A 21,104-nucleotide genomic window follows, 5' to 3' on the forward strand; every position below is an offset into this window, starting at 1 on the left:
AACGTCCCTGGCAACATTATTGGTGTATAATATCCTGGGTGTATGAAAGAAATTGAAGCATAAGGGGGCCTACTGTGACTCAATGGCTCATGTAAACCTTGAGTTGGCCCTGCATTCTTCATTTGTCTGTTCAAAATATTGGTGCATATACTCTATACACCAGCCATAAGGTGACATAAGAAAGGGGAACATTCCTAGCAAGTAGAACCAAATGAATCATTCTTCGTGTGATGTTTTGACAAATTCGGCACAATTTTCGCAGCTGCTAAAAGTATACATTCTTTGACACTGTTGATAAATCTCCCCCTTTGGGTCAATATGTGTTCAGTGCTATTTATGTGAGGGTACATTTGCAATTCTGAGTGTGGATAAAGGCTGGTGTGCAGCATCAGCAAAATCCCAACATTTCGAACTTACCAGGATAAATATTTTCACAAATGTATAAACAGTATGCGATGGATCCGGCACTTCCAGCTATTTTCGTTGTTCTGCTCCTATGATGGACCAGAACAACAGAACCCGGGAACGCAGATGTGAATACGGACTAACACATGCAGTGCTCAGTGTTTAAAAGAAGGCCATAAAGTCATTTACATGTAAAACAGTTGAACACGGCACTCAACAGTCTACCAATAATCTCCTGTATTCAGACATAGAGTCGAATAAACATTTGCATCAGGGTGTTCCCTCACAATGTTTATCCTGCTCTATGTCTGATGTTCTACTTATGAATTATATTGTTATGTTATATTGTTAAGTCTATATTGACCCCAGTCTACATCCAAATAACCGATAGCAATTGCATCCAGAGTATTCTCATGGGGTTTGCCCGAGTTAGATCACTGGGAAAAGAAAAGAGCGGCATTAGCACACAGAAAGGTTCTCAGAAGAGTGTTTCTTTACTCCATTCACTAAATGTTTCCATACATGCATTTTTCAAGCAAAGTCTAATATAAAGTCGAAATTTGCATCACTGGAGTAAAGAAACACTCTTCTAAGAAACTTTTTGCATGTGGCTGGCGCTTTTTTCCTTTTTTTGGACAGTATACTGCAGTGGGTGAGATGGTTCAAGCCCACCACTTGACGTACTCCATGGTTTGAGATCAATGGATTCTGCTTGACAATTTTATTTAGTTAAATTCATTTGTCACTCCCATATCCTTAAAAACTAGCTCCAAACCAAGAACTTGGTGATTCGATACTGGTTGTCTTACCTTATAAATTATTACAGCCTGTTCTTTACATGAACAGATCGATAGTCAACCTACAACTATAATCATTTAGTTTTGAGGTGTTCACAAATTCACATATTCTTCCTAATATGGGAGTCACAACAATTAGTCACAGCTCAGACAGACTTGTTGGCCACTGGCTTGCTTTAGAATTACGCAGACAGGGCCAAGGGCGCATCTCCTTGATATAACGGAGGTTAATGTGGTGTTAAGGCCTCGTAGGCTAGCTGCTAATTTTTTGTATGTGGGCCGGCTCCTGCCCGCACCCACCACTGCTCACACAATCGGACACCTCACAGTGAGGAAACTCTTGCCTCAACCCACAGCTCGGTCTTTAGGACCTCTGCCACAAGCCCAACTATCGATGTCTACAGCACCAATGTTATCTTTCAGTTTCACACAAGCCCCGGTCTCTCCAACGTCCACCCAACACAGAGCCCCGTTTGGCGGGCTCACTGCCACTTTATGACTAATGCGCCACCCCCAGTATGACGGTACGGTGTAGCTACACTTCGCATCATCACTCTTTTATGGAGCGAAAAAACAAAGTCATAGTAGTGTCCGGCCCGTACATCCCGGCGCCCTTAGTTTAAAGAGCCAGCAAGCAAAGCACTATCAGCTGCACCTGTAACAAACAAAAGGTAAAATGTAACATAACACAAATATCGACTCTACATGTCTGCCCCAGCTGAACCCTCTCCCTCTTCTGTCAACAGCCCCCTGTCTACAGGGTTCTAAAACTTGTGTATATACATATCACCTAAATCCAGATCATATACGTACAGTGTACAGGGCAACATAACTACAACAGGCTGGAAGGCCACATAACTGATACGCTGTCATCACATTGGCGGGAAAACTACTTTCCCTCTAGATACTTCACATGGGTAAAAATGGCAAACAGCAGCAAATAATAGCACATTTAAGGGTACATATAAAAATGTAACATTCCCTTTAAATTTGTGGATTTATCCCCCTCACTTTACAAGTTCAAGCAGTAAAGTCCCCTTTACTGCTTAACCCGATACACTGCCATCAAAGTGAATGGGGCTGATGTGCTGAGCTGCAATACCAGATACAGCCTCCTGGTAAGAGTGTCGCTGTGTCTGGTGCTACTGTAAAAAAACCTTCCCATTCTGTTCAAGGATAGCCCATCAAAAATAAAAGCTGGACAGCCTTTTAATTTATTTTTCTATTTTTGGCATGCACATATCTATATGAGACATCGGTCCTATAAAAGTAGGTGCAAAGTTTGGCAGATATACTGGAAGTACAGTGTTCATATTTGCATTTCAAATGAGTCCATATTTATGTAGCAGTGCTGACTTGTAATTTGCCTTATTGGGGCTGCATCACTAATGTAGTAGTTTAATATGTAAAATAACAGATGATACTACTATATCTAACTAAATCAGCTGTGTTATACTACATTTACAGAGTTGCTGTGAAACAAGAAGCTATGGTAGCTGTATGTTCTGCGCTTCTGTAAAATTTGTAAATTTATTGTGAAGAACACAGAAATAAAAAAATAAAAAATTACAAATGATAGTATAAGGGGTTTGGTAGAAATTCCAGGCTTCACGGAAGGATCCTCTATAGTATTACACATACTATTAGCAATTAATCTATCCAGACACTTGATGTCACATTAATCACATAAACGGCGCTTTGAAAGCTGATATCATATCTTCAGCTGGAGAACCTCGTCTCAAAGAGAAACCATTTACAAATATAAAAGTTCGAAGCCGCCTTTTCTTCAGGCTTTGTCACTTTTGTAAAAATAGTATATTAACCTGGAGAAAAGATACTGGTGAAATATAATCTCTAAGTCATGTGGGTAATAAAATGGTTTCTTCATCGTCAATGTTCAGAATAAAATGATCTTTTCTAAGATGCTTTAGTTAAATATCTATAATCAGGGTGAATCAGGGGAGACTCATATGTGCTTGGAATGAGGGTCTACGCTAATGCAAATTAATCACATTATGAAGATTTATGTACATTTCATGAGCAAAGGGAAGACAAAATTATATATTGCAGAAACGCAAACATAATGCTATATAGTTACTGTGTTAGCGTAACCAATAGAGCAAAGGCAGGGTATAAAGGTATAATGCAACATGAAGCATAGCCAGGGAAGCAAAAGAGGCTAATGCATTGGATACCATCAAAAGTTGGGGATAGGATCAAATACAGCAATTAATATAAAAATGTTATTCCTGCTCAGAATGTTCTAACATTTTCATGGAACTTGATAGCCTCAAAAAATAGTAAGATTGAAAAAAGACACAAGTCCACTAAGTTAAACCTATTATCATGTAATGGTGATCCAGAGGAAGGCAAAACATACCATATAAAGTTATTGCCATTTTCCTTATATCAGGGGGAAACATTTCTACCTGACTTCAAATATGGCAGAATATATATCAGAATATATCCCTGGATCAATGAGCCATTTCACCATCAAATGGCAGAAAAAGAAATAGTCAGGGTCAGACTGACACCTCTGAGTACCATAGGAACCCTGGTGGACCCAGAAGGTCCAGTGAAAAAACCCCATTTGGAGGTGACTTTGGAGCCAATCACTTGCCACTAGGCTCTATTTCATATGTGTTGATTTACAAATTTACTTACTGATGATATGTCCCCCAATACATTCAAAGTGGATGTATACATGTTCTCTGCAGATGGTAGGTGGACCCTCGAATAATTTTCTCTGGTAGACCCAAGAAGTCTTACTTCTTTTAGTTTATGTTCACATGTTGTATTTTTACTCCATTTTCCCAGCCAGGGGAGGGGATGGTAAATTTTCTCCGGTCCTCAGGGGCGTAACTATAAGGGGTGAAGAGGTTGTGAATGCACTGGGTCCTGAAGCCTAAGGGGGACCAAAAGGTCTCTGCACCATATGAGGAGACCAGTACTTTAAATGACATGTGATGGTTGGATGGTCCTTTTACAGAGTTTTCATCAGGAGCCAAGAAGCTTCAAGTTCCACCTCTGCCGGTCCTGTGGGGCTTGTATAGTTTTGTACTGCCCTCATTGTAATCCTGCTCAGAACACACAAATAATTGTGAAATATAGTACCCAAATAATTCCATTATACAGTGCCTGGATAAAGCCACCACAAAAAGTCACCAGGGAGAACGTTTATATTGGGCTGTACATAGTTGATATGTGGGTGCTTTCGGCCATGAAATACAGATGTAGCCATCTTCATCTTGAGATTTAACGCATTAAATACACAGTGACAGGAAACTTTAACTTGACTTTTTCAATGACTTTTCAATGGCTTTTGTGGTGTGATATCACGCTGCAGCAAGTCATCAGTCAAGATAAACTTGTCTACATCTGTAGTATCACATCAATGACATCACGCATACGAGTGACATCTGCTATCTGTGACATCTTGACAGGCTTGTCATGCGATAGATATTTTAGGATTCAGCAGAATTTGGCCCTGTTCACACATTTTTCGTCCTTGGGCATTTAAACTAATGCAAAGACCGCAGGCAGTGAAAAATGCTCAGAAATGAGTGCTGCAGGTTTTTTCTGCCTCCCATTGATTTTAATGGGAGGTCAGAGGCGGAAAATCATGGCATGTCGCTTTTTTTTTCTGCGTGCAGCCAAAAGCCGCCCAGGAAAGGAAAGAACTTTGCCTTCCATTGAAATCAATGAGAGGCAATTTCTGTCATTTTTTAGCACTGATTTTAACGCGGCCAAACTCAGTGTGAACAGACCGTTAGTGTTCCTTTATGCAGGTGAACAATTTTTTTTAGCAAGCGTGGAATAGGGAGACCTTAAATAACACATTGGACAGATCTGTATTAAAAAATGATTAGTTTTTTTTTTTAGTTACTAGATTTGTAATAATCTTCCAAATTAAAGTAGCTGCCTATTAAAAATGCTAAAATCTCATTTCAAATACTTCATTTCTACCATTGACTGACATGAATCTCTGAACCATTTCCAGCAATATACTCTGTAAATTCCTCTGATACCACTTCAAAGACGGCCTGAGTCATGAATTTCTATGCAGTAATATAACTTGACTTTGAAGCTTTGGGAATCCCTAATGTATTAAACGTATTTTTTGTCCTTTTGTCACATTTTGTTGTTTAACCTCTATTTATGAATAATGATAACCATATCCTCTGCCTGGAAAGTCTTAAACAGCCTCTGTCCCTTTTCAACAACTCTTTTTCTTAAGGAACTTTGTAATTTACAGTATTTAAAAATACCAAGAATAAACGTTTTTATTTTTGCACTGACGAGTGAGTCTCCTCGATAGCAATTAGCCCCTCCCCCGCCTTACAAAATCCCCTTAAGATTTGAAAATCAAATTTCTTCCATTTTGCCTTATTTCCTTCCCTTTCTGTACTGATTGGGAGTGCACTAGAGAAGAAGCTGAGTAGGCGAAGTGCTGCGCCTGCAAAATGTGCCAATGTTTAATGTATTAAAAATGGAAGCACCCTACTGTTCATAGTATTTAACTCCTCCGTGACCAGCCTATGTTGGGCCTTAAGGACCAAGTGATTTTTAATGGCACCAACTTGGGGTACATATATAATTTATTGATTCATTTTTATTTTTATTTTTTTGGGGGTGGGGGGTAATGGGAAAAAAAACAGCATTTTCACCATTTTTGTTTTTCTTCTTAAATTTACGCAGTTTACCATGTGGTATAAATAACATAATAATGTTATTCTGTGGGTTGTTACGATTGCAGCGATACCAAATTGATATATTTTTTTTTTAATGTTTGACTTCTTTCGCCCAATTAAACACTTGTTTTTAAAAAAGTATGTGTTTTTGTGTCGATAACTTTTTTATTTTTCCGCCTGTGTAGCTGTATCAGGGCCTTTTATTTTGCAAGACATCTTTTAGTTTTTATTGCCACCAGTTTGGGGTACATATGACTTTTTTTATAGCTTTTTATTGCATTATTTGGAAAGCAGGATGAATAGAGGGCAGCAATTCTGGCATTGTATTTTATTTTATTTTTACGGCGTTAAATAACATAATAGTTTTATAGTTCAAGTCTTTAAGGGATATCTCCACTTTTCTTTTTTATTGCACCCTCCATTTGTACATTGGTGTTACAGTGGGGTGCCTTTGTGCAGAAATACTTACCGATCCCCGCATCTTGTCGTTTTTCTGGTCCAGCGCCGCTCACGTGATCTTGATTCTGACCTTGTCTGGAATAGCTGCTTTTCAGAAAGCCCGGAAGTAAGGCTCTCAATGCATTCCTATGGAGCCTCGTTCTGGCCTCGTTCTGGCTCCCATAGGAATGCATTGAGAGCCTGAGTTCCGGTTTACTTAAAAGCACAGTGACTCCAGACAAGCCATAATCAAGATCACGTGAGCGGCACTGGACCCGAAAAAGACAAGATGCAGGGATCGGTAAGCATTTCTGCATACAGCACCCCACTGAAACACCAATGTACAAATGTAGGGTGCAATAAAAAAAAAGTGGAGTGCTTCTTTAAGGATGCAGTGTTACCAATTATGTATAGGTTTGTTTTTGTTTGTTTTTCATAGTAAAGAATTTTGAAAGGAAAAAGTGTTTTTTTCATTTTTTCATTACTAAGGATGTTTCTTTTTTTTTATTATAAATAAATATTTATTGATCTATTTTTTTTTTAGTCCGACTTTGGAACTTCACTATGTGATCGTTTGATCGCTTTTATAATACACTGCAATACTTTTGTATTGCAGTGTATTATGACTGTAAGTGTAAAACTGACGCACACTGATGGCAGAAATGGGTGGTTTGTTAGGACCTCGGCTTCCATGGAAACCATTGGCATCCTGTTATCGCTACGCGGGAGTGACGATGGGGTGGGAGAGTGAGTTCCCTCCCTTTAAAACCACTTATATGCTGCGGTTGCTATTGACTGTGGCATTTAAGGGGTTCAATGCCCAGGATCAGAGGTACCTCCGCTCCTGCACATTAGAGCAGTAGCCCAGCTGTCTTTAGACCCGGGTGTCTCATGCCAGGCTTATGGCACATCACTGTTAAAAGGCAGTGCTGTGGCATAAGTACCCTAAAAAGGAAAAACGGGTATTCAATAAAGGGTTAAAGAGGTATTCCTATGATTGTAAAGGATGGCATATCACTAGGGTATACCATTTATGATTGATCGGTGGGGTCTGACCACCGCAATCCCCCCAATCCTCAGAATGAATAAGCTGCAGCGCTAGTTAAGTTCTTCTGTTTCTTAATATTACGTTGGCCCATCGCTGTGCAAAGAATTACAACACAGCTCCATTCAGTCGAAGCCAAAAGAACCTCGGTGCCGTCATTGTGACCTATGGTGTTTATACTCCACTTACCAATTGGATACCAGCCAACAGGAAATATTGACATCTGGTTAAGAAAGGAGGAGACGGAGACCAAATATTGGGTGATTGCTTCCTCCTTCTTAGCCGTCATATGCCTATAGAACGGGGGGAACCTGTCTTGATACCTGTAGTCCAGTATGATACCTACTATAAAGGCAGGGCACACGATTGGTATGTTCCCATGGTAAGAGGAAGCAAAGCACAGCACAGCACTGAACTGCTCTCCTTACTTGCTGTGGCACTGTCATAGAGTTTACCTGCAGCCACCAGTAGGGGGAGCTCCCTACATATAGATTTATGCAGCTTCTATTGAGTTCAATATTAGCTGTAAAAAAATTCCTTATGCCTAGTGGTGGCTTCATGCAGCCATAAAACCTATACAGGTTATGTTGAAATAATCAGCACAGAATTTGGCAATTTACCACAAAATTATGGACATTCATTTTAACAAAGGAGTAGTAATTTTTTAAGATTTTTCAGTGCAAACAATTATGAGTTTTACTATGGTGCCCTAAGATTTCTGTGTCACCTTGGTGGTCAGTTTGGGTTTTCTGAGTGCAGAAGGGGGAGAATGGACACATAGAGTTTCTCTAATAGAAGGTAAGCACAATATAATGTTGTGAACTTTCAGGAAAGTGTAGGTTCCCTTTAAATACTCTACTGTTCACATTTTCTGCTAAAATCCAGCAACCCACATATGTAGGAATATACAGATTTTAGACTTTCACCTAGAAATGCACCTAGAAAGGCAGAGAGGTAGGAGCACAAAGAGAATTGTTCTGTTCTTTCCATGTTTTATAAAAAAAATACCTTTTTATTCTTATATTGGGAGTAAAGTACTATATTTATTTATAGACAAATACAAAACCAGGACATATTGCAAAATTCTTACAAAAACATAAATTGCAACAGGCAGCAAAGGAGATCACCATCAGAGACAAATTGCAGGCACGAATTGTTGAAAACCAATTTATACATCTGGCATTGAAAGGTGTGAAAGAGCTTTATCTGTATCTGCTCAATTTTGTCTGCTGAAGTCAGTCCACACATATTGATACGTGAGGCTGAGCAAGTCTTAATCTGGATGGCATAAACCTGCCTTATGGTTGCCAACACCTGTCCACAATAGAATTCAGAACTGTTCATCCAGAATACCCTGCAGACTTGTGTCAGATATTATATCGCCTACTGCTGTGCCTGTCTCCAATGGCACAATGGCATCGGAACTTTACATCTGTATCCGCATCTGAGCTTTGTGCCATGATAAACCTTTCGACTCGCTAAAAAAAATCTCCACTTTAAAAACTTTGATAAAAATTGAAATTGTTCTCTTTATGCCCAGTGTGTTCTGAAAATAACTAACAGGACTGCAAATTTCTTACGCATATAGACCCTTCAGCAGGTACCGACTGTTCTGTGGTTGTAGTCCATGTCCCATCTGGACAACCCCTTCTTAAAATGCAGCTGCCCTGGCAATCAATGTGGGATTTCTAAATGGAGGATTCTACGTGCATTGGTACCCATAGCAGAGACGATAATATCCCCTCCCCCTTTATACTCACTTTGCCAACTCTATACATTCACCACATAAGTGGTTAGGGGTTGGTGATAGTATATAAGTAATATTCCTTGTGGTTTAGAAAGTTTCAGCTGGCAATATCTGGTATTTTTCTTTGCTGATCTAGGGTGATGAAGGGGTTAATATTGATATGTATTATACATGGTGAGCTTGAGTGGTTTAGTGGTTAACACTTATAGAGGACCTGCCATGCAAATTAAACTGGGCAGCATAATATAGTGACAGACACACTGATTTCAGCGGCAGACCGTCACTTATTTATTTAAGTGATGCCGTTTCCAAGAAAAGCCGCAAGAGATCTGGAGTCTGGAATATTCATGAGCTACCGCTAGCTCCACCCACTCTCTTCTAGCCTAATCTCTACTTATTCACGACATTCCTCCCCTGGCGTGTGATCCAAGCAGGAATGGCAGTTTAGAAAAAAAAATTTTTTAAACAAGCGCCACCCACCTACTAAGCGCCGCCTTAGGCACTGAACCTCCAGTACCTAGGGCAAAACCCAATATGCAACACATTCAAATAAAAGTTAGGGCATGTTAGAAGTAGTATTTCAGCAACAGTTAAAGACCACTGGTTTACCTGGTTCTTTGAAGTGCAGGTTATTTAAAATAGCTCTCAGCCCTGAAAGTTATTATATGACGACTCCTATTTATAAGGTTTTCTGATAATATCATTATATGGTTAAATTGCTGCTTCTTGCTAATCTACAGAAAGTAGAAGAGGGGCAGATAGAAGGAAGAAGCACAAAACTGTAGGATCAGACTACACTCAGGATCTGCTTGTGGGGTGTAACCATGGAGGCATTATTATAAAGGTCTGAATAAAAGCTGTATACATAAAATAACTGAATATTTTGCCATCAAGCATATTTGCAAAGTTGGATATATTAGAGCGATATAAATACCATATGGATTCCCTGTGTCTTGTGTGTCTCGTTGAGACACCATATCCTCCGTACTAGGAGAATACCTCCATTACATGGCATGTGATGCTGCATGTCCCAGTTTTAGTTTCTAAATGATTCATCCGAAATTCATGATTAAAAAAAAAATTAAAAAATCTTTGTGCCTCCCTATACAATCCGAGCCACACGGTACAGAATGGACACATAGAATTCTTTTGATGCCAATTCAAATTGAGTCCTTATTGTGTTATGAAACACGAATTAACATGAAATCATTGTAGTAATAATATTGTATTAGATGAATAGTGTTGGCATTTGTGTTTAAACATTATTATTTTTAATTTAGGAGTCATAAACTTAGATATGTGTGCCAATAGTTTCATGAAGTGACAGATGCTTTAAAAAAAACCTGCAGTATAGTATTGACATTAAATGACAAATGAGCTCCACCTGGTGGCCAGATCTGGAAGAAACCACATTTTTATAAAGTCGGCAGCTCACTCTATAAGGAAAATGTTTGTACAGTAAATTGTATTTTAAAAGGATTTACATCTTTACAGGCTTTATAATAAGTGTTATATGGACAGACATTTATGAAATAAAAAAAAACTTTTTTAACATACTTGCTTTACTGATTAGCTCTGTGCCCTGAATCCATCTGGGATGGTCAATAATGGCCTGAGGAGGTACAGTATTAGTAAAATTAGCAGTTTTTTTTTTTTTAAATGGCCATATAAAGCCCTGAAAACATCTGTAAATATGGAAGTTTCGAACATAACACCATTGACAACAGGTAAAAAATGAATTATTGGATCTGGCTGCAGTACCTAAAACACACACAACATAGATTGTGTTTGTGACTATTGATCACAAAGTCATTGAGTCCACCCGAATCTATGGAACATATATACCAGTACATAGATGATGATCTACGGCTCATATTTTATTACTATTAATACTAATATAGTTTTGTCTTAATCCACATGACGGAGGATGTATTTATCATAACCAGCCACTATGTCAGGGAATTTACAATCCAATCCAACAGTACTATGAGTTATTAAATACATTCTGATTCAATATTAGTGGGGTAACCTGATGTGAGGGTTAGTTCCAAACAGGGCACCATCTATATAAGATATAGGGCTAGTACTTTAAAACATACTTTAAGTCACAACTAACTTTTATGTTATGGCAGAAAAGTAACAACACTTGTTCAAATAGACTAAAGATAGGCCATATTGTTTTTGTGGGGTTCATGGGGAGAGGGAGCTGGCTATTAGGCCCTGTTCACACAGAGTTTTTTTTACGCATTTTTTGCTGCGAAAACCACAACAAAAACTGCAGCAAAAAATGGCCGAAATTGCCTCCCATTGATTTCAATGGGAGGTGGAGGCGTTTTTTCCCTGCGAGCATTGAAATCAATGGGAGACAGGGAAAAAACGCAGCGTTTTTTTATGCATTTTTGACACATCAAAATTTGCGGCAAAAAACACCTGTGGTGCAAAACCACTTAAAAAAGAATGGAACTGGTTTTTCCAGGCAAAATTTTCTGCCTGCAAAAAAACCTCTGTGTGAACAGGGCCTAAATCTCCCATGCAGCACTAGTTAGAAAATCTATCAGATAGAAGAGCATGTTCAGATGTGGCCCAGTACAAGAAGATACAAAGAAATACCATAAATGTTGACAATGGCTGATGCTAAAGCCGGAGTGCAGGCACAAGCGGCAAGTGAAGATGACTGTCCTCAGATTGATTTGACATTACAAATTGGTAATAAAGGCGACAGAGGGAGAATATTTTAAAGGGGTTGTCCACTACCCAACAACTGATGACCTATCCAAAGGATAGGTCATCAGTATATGATCGGTGGGGGCCCGGAACCCGCAATGATCAACTGCTTCAGCTGCCTCCGGGCACCAAACGTCCATGCCGGAAGCAGATCGCTCCGGTCACGGAATGGTCACTACAATGTACAGAGCCAACTGTTTCCGGCTCCGCATGCATAGTTAGCAATGACATAAGGTGCCCGCAGGCAGCCGGAGCAGCTGGTTCGGGTGTGAGACACGCACCGATCATATACTGATGACCTAACCAGTGAATTTGTCATCAGTTTTCCAGTAGTGGAAAACCCCTCTAAGCCTTCAAGTATTTGAACTTCAAACAAGCAATAAGTATCATTGTAAGCTGGAAATGTTTGACATAAAAAAATAGCAGCACAGGTAACAAAGTAGTAAAGGAATTTAACACATTGAGGGCTTATTCAGACGAACGTAAAATACGCGCATGCAACACGCGTGATTTTCACGTGCGTTGCCCGTAGCTATATTAGTCAATGGGGCCGTGCAGACATGGCAGCGTTTTTTGCGCAGCGTTGCTCCGTTGCAAAAAACTCACGACATGTCCGTTGATTCTGCGTTTTCAACGCATCACGCACCCATTGAAGTCAATGGGTGTCCGTGAAAACCACGCATGTCGCACGGAAGCACTTCCGTGCGAACTGCGTGTTTGCGCAACAGCTGTCAAAAGGATGAATGTAAACAGAAAAGCACCACGTGCTTTTCTGTTTCCGAACATCCAAACGGAGTGTCTTTGCGATTAGCGAAGCCGGACAAGCGAACCGAACTTCACCGGGTTCGGCCGAACTCGATTTGGCCGAACCCGGCAAAAAAATTATCGGTACGCGACGTCAGGAGATAGTCACTGTCCATGGTGCAGAAAGAGTTAAACTGTTTCAGCACCATGGACAGTGACTACCGATCACAATAAACATGAACCTGTAAAAAAAAAAGAAGTTCTGACTTACCGATAACTCCCGGCGTCTTCCTCCAGTCTGACCTCCCGGGATGACAATTCAGGCCAAGTGACAGCTCCAGCCAATCACAGGCCAAGCACAGCCTGCAGCGGTCACATGGACTGGCGCGTCATCCAGGGAGGTAGGGCCCGATGTCGAGAGGCGCGTCACCAAGGACGCGTCACCAACTTTTTCTTTTTTTCACGCCATTCACTGTCGAGGGTGCTGAAAGAGTTAGCTCTTTCAGCACCTTGGACAGTGACGGGCGTCGACTAGACTCATCTCTATGATGGCGGCTGCGCGAAAATCACGCAGCCGCGCATCAGACACGGATGACACACGCAGCTGTCAAATGGTGTTTGCGCGCGCAAAACGCCGCGTTGTTTGCGCGCGCAAAAACGCAACGCTCGTGTGAATCCGGCCTGAGGCAAATTTACTACTACTGTCCTCAATTTAGATAGTTTAGAATTGGAGTAGATGTGCCAAATTTATCACAGTAGCTCATGCTGGATAATAATTATGGTGAATCATTAGATACTTCTGTCTAACTTTATACCACCCCTTGGTTGGCTTGCTTAAGACCCCGACCACGCCCCTATCCAGATAAACCACGCCGGTTTATCGGAAGGATCTCAAAAAGTGGCTAAAACACTTTATAAATGTAGAGCACGGCAGGTGAACCAGATTTTTGGCTCAGTTTGAGCCAGAATTTTGGCACATTTTTTATTAATCTGCAACATTGGAGGGAATTTATTAAATATTTGAATTCCAGTTTTCTTGTGTAGAGAAGTCACGAATGCCGACAAAGTCACAATTTGCACAAAACTATTTGACTTTTGCTACATTTACCTCACCCACACCACTTCTTTAAAAAGTGGGTGGTGCACTGAAGGGGCGGGCCCAACTGCGGCCAGACAAATTTACCATAATTTACACCAGAAAGTGGAGTTGGAGTAGATTTGACTTTCTGCCACACGGACACCCAAATATGCTCCTAATTTATTTAGAGGCGTGTACCATTAAGTGCATTTTATGCCCGTGCTGTTTAGATTGGGACTGCTGTACGAAATGCAAGTCTTAATAAATTCTACCCATTGGTTTACATGACTCATTGATAATTAATTATTACTTTGTTAATGTAATATTCTTATTATTTATTGTGTGCTATGGTTTTCAATAATACTTTGGATATACCACATATCCAGTAGCATTGTTTCTCTTTGACAATCAATATTCAGACTTCTGGTTGTAGACAAATATTCCTTCCTTTGTAAACATTCTGTCGTTTCCGCTGTTAAAAGCTTGGTCAGGTTTCCATGATGCTAAATCTGTCAAAGTCTGTTAGTCAGCAAATTAATCGTACTCCCTTACACTGAGAATGTGACTCTGTGTTTTCCTTGTTTGCAGACTATGCAAAACAAGAAAATAATTATATTATTCTAACCATGAATCAGTATTACAGAATCGTTCCAATGCAATCTTTCCTTCCCTTTTTCCTGACATCAAATGCAAGTCTGTATAAATATGGCATAAAATGTTAAATTCTATGGACACTTTTGCACTGACATTTTTTTGTATTGTTTATTTGCTTCCTAAAGGGAAAATTAAACAACTTTTAAAAATGTACTACAATTTGTTGTAGTAGAGTCTGTGTAATTGTTTCACATATCTGGTGTCCTGCAAATTCTGACATAAATCCGTCAGCTTATTGGAGTTGATGTCATCTGCTCTCCCATCTCCCTTTCTTTTATGTTAGAGATAGCAGGGGAAGAGATTGTACAAGGCAGATCAGAGTGTGGAGAAGAGGAAAGCACCCAAGTCTTCAGGAGCTGTCAATATCAGAGTTAGGATAGGGAGGAAAGCACACATGGTAGCACCTAGGTGGGGGTTGGCGGATCTCACTCTCTTCAGTGTCTGGCAGCACAAGGAAGAAGAGATCCCTCATGGTCTGTAGAAGGAGAAAGCAATACAGGGCTAAAGCTGTGCTAATACATGAGAGAAGGGCAATCATCAGGAATTTCTGGGCCTCATACAGTCAAGGAATCTGAACCTTCCCATTACTCAAGGGATGGAGGGTGTCAACAGAAAGTGGCAGAAGGGGGGTTAGGGGTGATATGCAAACTGGCAGTGTCTCTGTGTAGGGGCAGGGAATAGATAGTAGGCGGGCAGGGCTTTTGTCAAGGGACAAGGGGGAGAGATTTGGTGGGCCAGGGGTGAGACACATCCTGACATGTTGCTCTGTAGAGGTGCAGAGAGGAGCCAGATGGGCAGGGGATCTATGGGGGCCAAGAGGGAGACAATGAGTTTGCAGGGGGGCAACATAAAAAAAATCTTTTCACAGAAGCTGCTGCTTATACAGAGCACTGTCACTCACCAAGTAGCAGTGCTGGCTGTTGCATCTGGCCACTCTCAGGTTCTTAGCACTTCCGCCAGCGTCAGGACCTTGTATGCACCGCTGCACACGTCTTGCTGCTGCCCAGCATCGGGAAGTTATGAAGCAGGCAGTTACTTTGGAGAAGAGAATGGGCCCTGCAATATAGAGAATGAGCCCTGCAATATAATAGCACCGTTCCTGTCTCTAAAATAACTATTACTGAGGCCCTGCTTATAAAGTTTAAAATAGTTGTATTAGTTGGGCCAATAAATTGGTCGGGCCCAATTGTAATTTTTTTTTATCAAGCCCCCAATGAGAGTACTAGCCGTGCTGCCCTGAGGGCGGCCCTGCATTAAAGCGCTACTGAAGACAACAGCATCCTGGATTTACAATACTCACATCAAAAATGTATTACTGGGAGGGACACACCGACATAGAAAAAGTCTGAAACTAGGAGAGGGGGTCTGAAAATAAACCATGAATTAAGTGTAACTTTTTTAACTCCAGGTATCCACTAACATTTATTAAAATAATTTTTCCTACATCAAAATTGTGCATAGACTTTAAAGGCTTGCAGCAATTTACAGAAACTTTTTGGGGGTCAAGTATAGAAAATTTCTTGCTGATATCATTGTATATATAGAAAACATTCTTAAGCAGTGTGACATATGCATAAAATATTTTTTTCTTCCACAAGGTGGAAAGTATTAAAAATTAAATAATAATTTGACATGTTTTCCTATGTTGGCCACCAGACAGGTTCAGTTGACAGGTTCACACGGCGTGTATTTAACTCTGCTTTTGACTCATTTTACGTGCAAAAAAAAATGTGTCAAACGCTTGATTAAGCTTCCCATTTACATCAATGGCAAAGCGCGCCGTTAGTACATACAACACGATTTTTTACGTGAGGGTTTTTAAAAAACGCATTGCTGAAAAAAAGAAGCATCTTGCCAATTGTTTGGCACGTAAAGGGACTCCCAATGACACAAAATGCATCAAAAAACATGTAAAAAACGCCTGTATTTTAAAAGGCGCTTTACAAGAAACGCTACTGTATTTTACACATCTACACGTCATTTGTTTTTTTGAGCGGCATGTGAACATGCCCTATGGGAATTCTTTTTCATTGGCCTGTAGTTTCTATTACGGTGCAGGGAGGAGACAGAAGTCGCTGTAGGTGAGATTTTTATTTTTTATATTACTAACTTTATTTTTTTTATTTTGCAGGTTCTGCTCGACCGTTTGGACTATGTCGTAGGTATGCTGGACTACTTCAATGATCTAGGTTTTTTATAAAATAAAATGGTTAACGAGGGTTGTGCGGGCGAGTTTTTATTTGAGTAAAAAAATATTATTAAATAACGACAGAGCAGCGGTGCTCGCCACTGATCCTTCAAAACAGCTGATACGCGTCTGTGAAGGATCAGTGGTGCTTCTGTGCCACTGATCCTTCATAGCCGCCAATCAGCTGTTTTGAAGGAACAGCGACTAGCACCGCTGCTTCATCCACCCCCCCCCCACAAAACTAACCCCCCCAAACATGCAACCGCGCCACACACAGACTCCCACACACAAAACCACGCACACACCCTACCTGCATGTTTGGGGGGTTTTGTGTGTGTGTGAGGGCAATCGACGGAGCAGCAGTGCTCACCACTGATCCTTCAAATCAGCTTATAAACGGCTATGAAGGGTCAACGGCGCTCATGTGCCACTGATCCTTCATAGCCAGCAATTAACTGTTTTGAAGGAGCACTGCTGCTCCGTCGAGTACCCCCAACACACAAACCCCCCAAACATGCAACCGTGCCACACACAGACACCCACACACACAACCCCCGCACCCACATACAAACCCACAAACACACCCACACACAAACAAACCCCCCCACACACACGCACACCCACACTCACACACACCACTTACCTGAATGATTGGGGGGTTTGTGTGTGTATGGGGGGGCGCTCAACGGAGCAACGGTGCTCGCCAAGCGCCCCCCCCCACACAACCCCCCCGCCCTCTTCAGCTGTTTTGAAGGAGCAGCGGCGAGCACCGCTCCTCAGAAGAGCACTGCTGCTCAGACGAGCACCGCTGCTCCGGCGAGCAGCAGCGAGCACCGTTGCTCCATTGTGCACCGCTGCTCCGTCGGGCGTCTCCTCCCACACACACACACTCAAACCCCCCACACACAACCCTCCCCCAAACATGCTACCGTGCCACGCAGACAGAGACACACACACACACACACACACTTGCACACATGCACGCGTGCACACACACCTTACCTGCAGCCAGTCTTCTCCAAAATGGCGCCGGCTTTCCCCCTCCAAACCAGCCTCTATGCCGGGTCGCTCTGAACTGCGCATGCGCAGTACAGAGTGAGACGGCAGAGGCAACGGATGTAATGAACCGGTCTCATTCGTTATGTCCTATGCCTTGTAACTGCTGTATTCCATCTGTGTATGTGTCGTTAAGAGACACATACACAGATTAAATAAAACATGGCAGTCCCCAATAAATGAAAAAATTGTTAATAAAAAAAACATTTCATGTGAAAAAATAAAGTACACATAAAATTGTAGTAAATAAAAACACATAAATTAATAAAAAACAAAAAATTCATGACACCTTTCCTTTAATCTTACAAAAAATAACTACATTAATTTGCTTAAACGGGGTGACCCCTTTTGCTGCAAATCCCTAATTATCATCTTTTCTAATTATTTTCTAAATACCTACTTTTACTGCAAATGGCATCTGAGATAACTATAGCGGGCAATCTACTTCCTCTAAACTGCCCTTATAGTAAGGTCCTGATAGTGAGGACAGTATACAAGGAATATTCCGAAAAATATTTATTTTATTGACCAACCCTGTCCCATGTCAAGTCAAACCCTGACAAAAACCACCCCATGGCAAGTCATTCCCCAAAAAAACATGCCTTGTCAAAGTTGTAGTGTCTCTTGTGTATTGTAACAATATTAATGCAACTTGTTGCTGGTCATCTTCCTCCCTTCATTTTGTAAAATGAGTGTACTCAAAATAAGAAAAATGGTCTTCGGGGCCACCTCAGGCACTAGGGCCTAAGTGCAACAGCACCCCCTTAAACTTCAATATTGTCATTTGTGCTCTAAGAAGCAGGACAGGCTTGACTTACCAATGATCCTTGTTTTCCTTACCACCCTTGATATTCTTAGAATTTTCTGTAGTCCCACAGCTCAAAGGCCTCAGTACTATTCCTGTCTCCTGTACACCAAATTTATATCCAGGTCCATATTTACCTTAGTACGAAGGGTGGAAAGAAAAAGTGCAGTATTTACGGTACCGGCGCCAGGCAGGTAAGGAATAATGATGATGATGATGAGAGATAGTTTTTTCTTTAGAAGGAATTTGTTCTTAATTCAGTGGACAAATTCCTTCTAAAGAAAAAACTATCACTCATCATCATTATTTCTTACCTGCCGGGCGCCGATACCGTAAATACTGCACTTTTTCTTTCTACCCTTCGTACCAATTTGATTCCTATGAGGAGGATTATTCCTCCCAGGAAACGCATTGGGTGACAACCGGATTCGACACAGAGCAACACAGATCTCGGAGGACCGTCGTCTCCCGTTATTAACTCCCTATAGGCTCATATTTACCTTAAACACTTATATTTATTTAGAATTTTGTGAAGCAGTTGTTCAGATCCCATTTCGGAGTCTTATGCCATGACTGCTTATACACATTTCTAAGAACATATTTGTAATTTATAGAATACATAAATGCCCTAAATTTTACTTAAAATGTAAAAAGGGGTGGAAAAAGGGAAACAGAGGTGTAGATTTTTATTTTTTTGCCCTGCTTATAATGAGTGTGTACTCTAGAATGCTTTCGCTATATCAGTGGTCTGCAACCTGCGTCTCTGCAGCTGTTGCGAAACAATTGCGGCTGTTAGGGAATGCTGGGAAGTGAAGTTTTGCAACAGCTGGAAAGCCACAAATTTTAGTCCACTGCTTTATACTTTACACACAGTACAAAGTATAGTGTTATCTTATGGATCATAAATCATATTCATTACATTCACATTTCTATCTATCTCACTGGGGTTACCATCGAATCTACTATTGCTATAGGTATAGTATCTTCAGGAATATATTGTCTAGCCTAGACAAAATTTTAAAGGAATTAATATTAAGGCTATGTTCACACGGGGTATTTTGCCGAGTTTTTTGACGCGGAAACCGCGTCGCAAAACTCGGCAGAAACGGCCCGAGAACGCCTCCCATTGATTTCAATGGGAGGCGTCGGCGTCTTTTTCCCGCGAGCAGTAAAACTGCCTCGCGGGAAAAAGAAGCGACATGCCCTATCTTCGGGCGCTTCCGCCTCCGACCTCCCATTGACTTCAATGGGAGGCAGGAGAAAGCGTATTTCTCGCTGTTTTATGCCCGCGGCGCTCAATGGCCGCGGGCGAAAAACGGCGCGATAATTGCCGCGAAAATCGGCGTGCAGGGAGAGGAATATCTGCCTCAAAGTTCCAAACGGAATTTTGAGGCAGATATTCCTCCCCCAAAATACTCCGTGTGAACATAGCCTAAAATTGTCTTTTAAGCGTTCTTTTCCAGGCATATTTTTTTATTAGGAGCTGCGGTTGAGCATGCGTGCTGTCACTCCATTTACTTTCTATGGGACTGACAGAGCTAGCCGAATACAATGTTCCACTATCACATTCAGTCCCTTAGAAAGAGAATTTCCACAATGTAATCTTTAGAAAAATAAACAGAAATTAGAAAAAAAAAATCAGATTTCCTTGGTTATTTATTTCCATACAGTTAGATGGTTTATTAAAACAATACATTTTCCATTACCATTGTACTCTAGTTAATTTTAGGATTATCAATGTTTGTGATTATTTTGATAATGACATCTGTCTTGTTGAAATTCACCCTCTTTTTCTTTTCCTTCTTCAACTTTTTCCCTTTACATTGTCACAAAATAAGACATGGGATGAGGAAAAGTCATTACAATAATGGTGGATCGTGAGTGGTTTTGCGATTGGAAAGAATGCAAAACTGCCTAATTATTCAATGCGAAATAACAGGTACAATATGTCTTAGGGTACATCCACACATACTGGATTGGCATACATTTTCTGCAGCAACTCCCGAGGGAGCCACAACGAAAATACACTGCAGATCGAATAAAAGATAAAAATGTATACTCACCTTAAAATCATGTGCCGCTCCCTTGGTAACGCTAGCCTGTTCTCCTGCTAGTTTCTGTATCCCGCCTCCTAGTGATGACATGTCACCATATGTAACTACGACAGCCTGTGATTGGACCACACATCATCATTGAAGCCAGGATACAGAGACCAGCAAAGGACCAGGCTATCATTACAAAGGGAGGGGCACATAATTGTAAGGAGAGTATAGTATTTTATTTTATTTTTTTAAACTACTTTTTTAATTTTAAATTGTCCGGAACACAGCAAAATCAGTAACAATTGGGATTTATTGCAGATTTTGACTTCCCCATTGATTGTAATGCGTAAAATCCATGACAAATCCCTCTGTAGACAGTGACTTGAAGCTTATTGTCACCCAGGGTCGAATTGAAATACTTTGGGTCTACCAGTAAAAATTATTCTGAGGGCTCCCCCTCTGGCTCCTCATAACAAGCACATGCCACATTTATATTGTATTGTAAATTCTGCTGTTATTATTGCAGATTCTGTATAAACTATGTCATTAATAAGAAATGGGCACACCGGGGGATCCTTTAGTCCTCTGGCGGGCAAGTCTGACCCTGTTACCTCCTGTTGAGTTGCTAAGAGAGTGGGGAAAAAACTGCACTGACCACATTTCTACCTCAGAAACGTGTCACCCTTCAAT

At 40.8% G+C, this 21,104-nt stretch overlaps 1 long non-coding RNA gene across 1 annotated transcript; it reads right to left on the minus strand.

Annotated features, from left to right (window-relative positions):
- Window positions 1-14,443: 14,443 nt before the first annotated feature.
- LOC142661408 (uncharacterized) lies at window positions 14,444-20,491 on the minus strand. Its single transcript, XR_012850725.1, has 3 exons — window positions 20,436-20,491; window positions 15,225-15,379; window positions 14,444-14,798 (listed from the first exon to the last, which is right to left on the minus strand). It is a non-coding gene; the product is annotated as an uncharacterized LOC142661408 (long non-coding RNA).
- Window positions 20,492-21,104: the final 613 nt, after the last annotated feature.

The sequence above is a fragment of the Rhinoderma darwinii genome, chromosome 10, assembly GCF_050947455.1.
Source record: "Rhinoderma darwinii isolate aRhiDar2 chromosome 10, aRhiDar2.hap1, whole genome shotgun sequence".
NCBI classification, from domain to species: domain Eukaryota; kingdom Metazoa; phylum Chordata; class Amphibia; order Anura; family Rhinodermatidae; genus Rhinoderma; species Rhinoderma darwinii.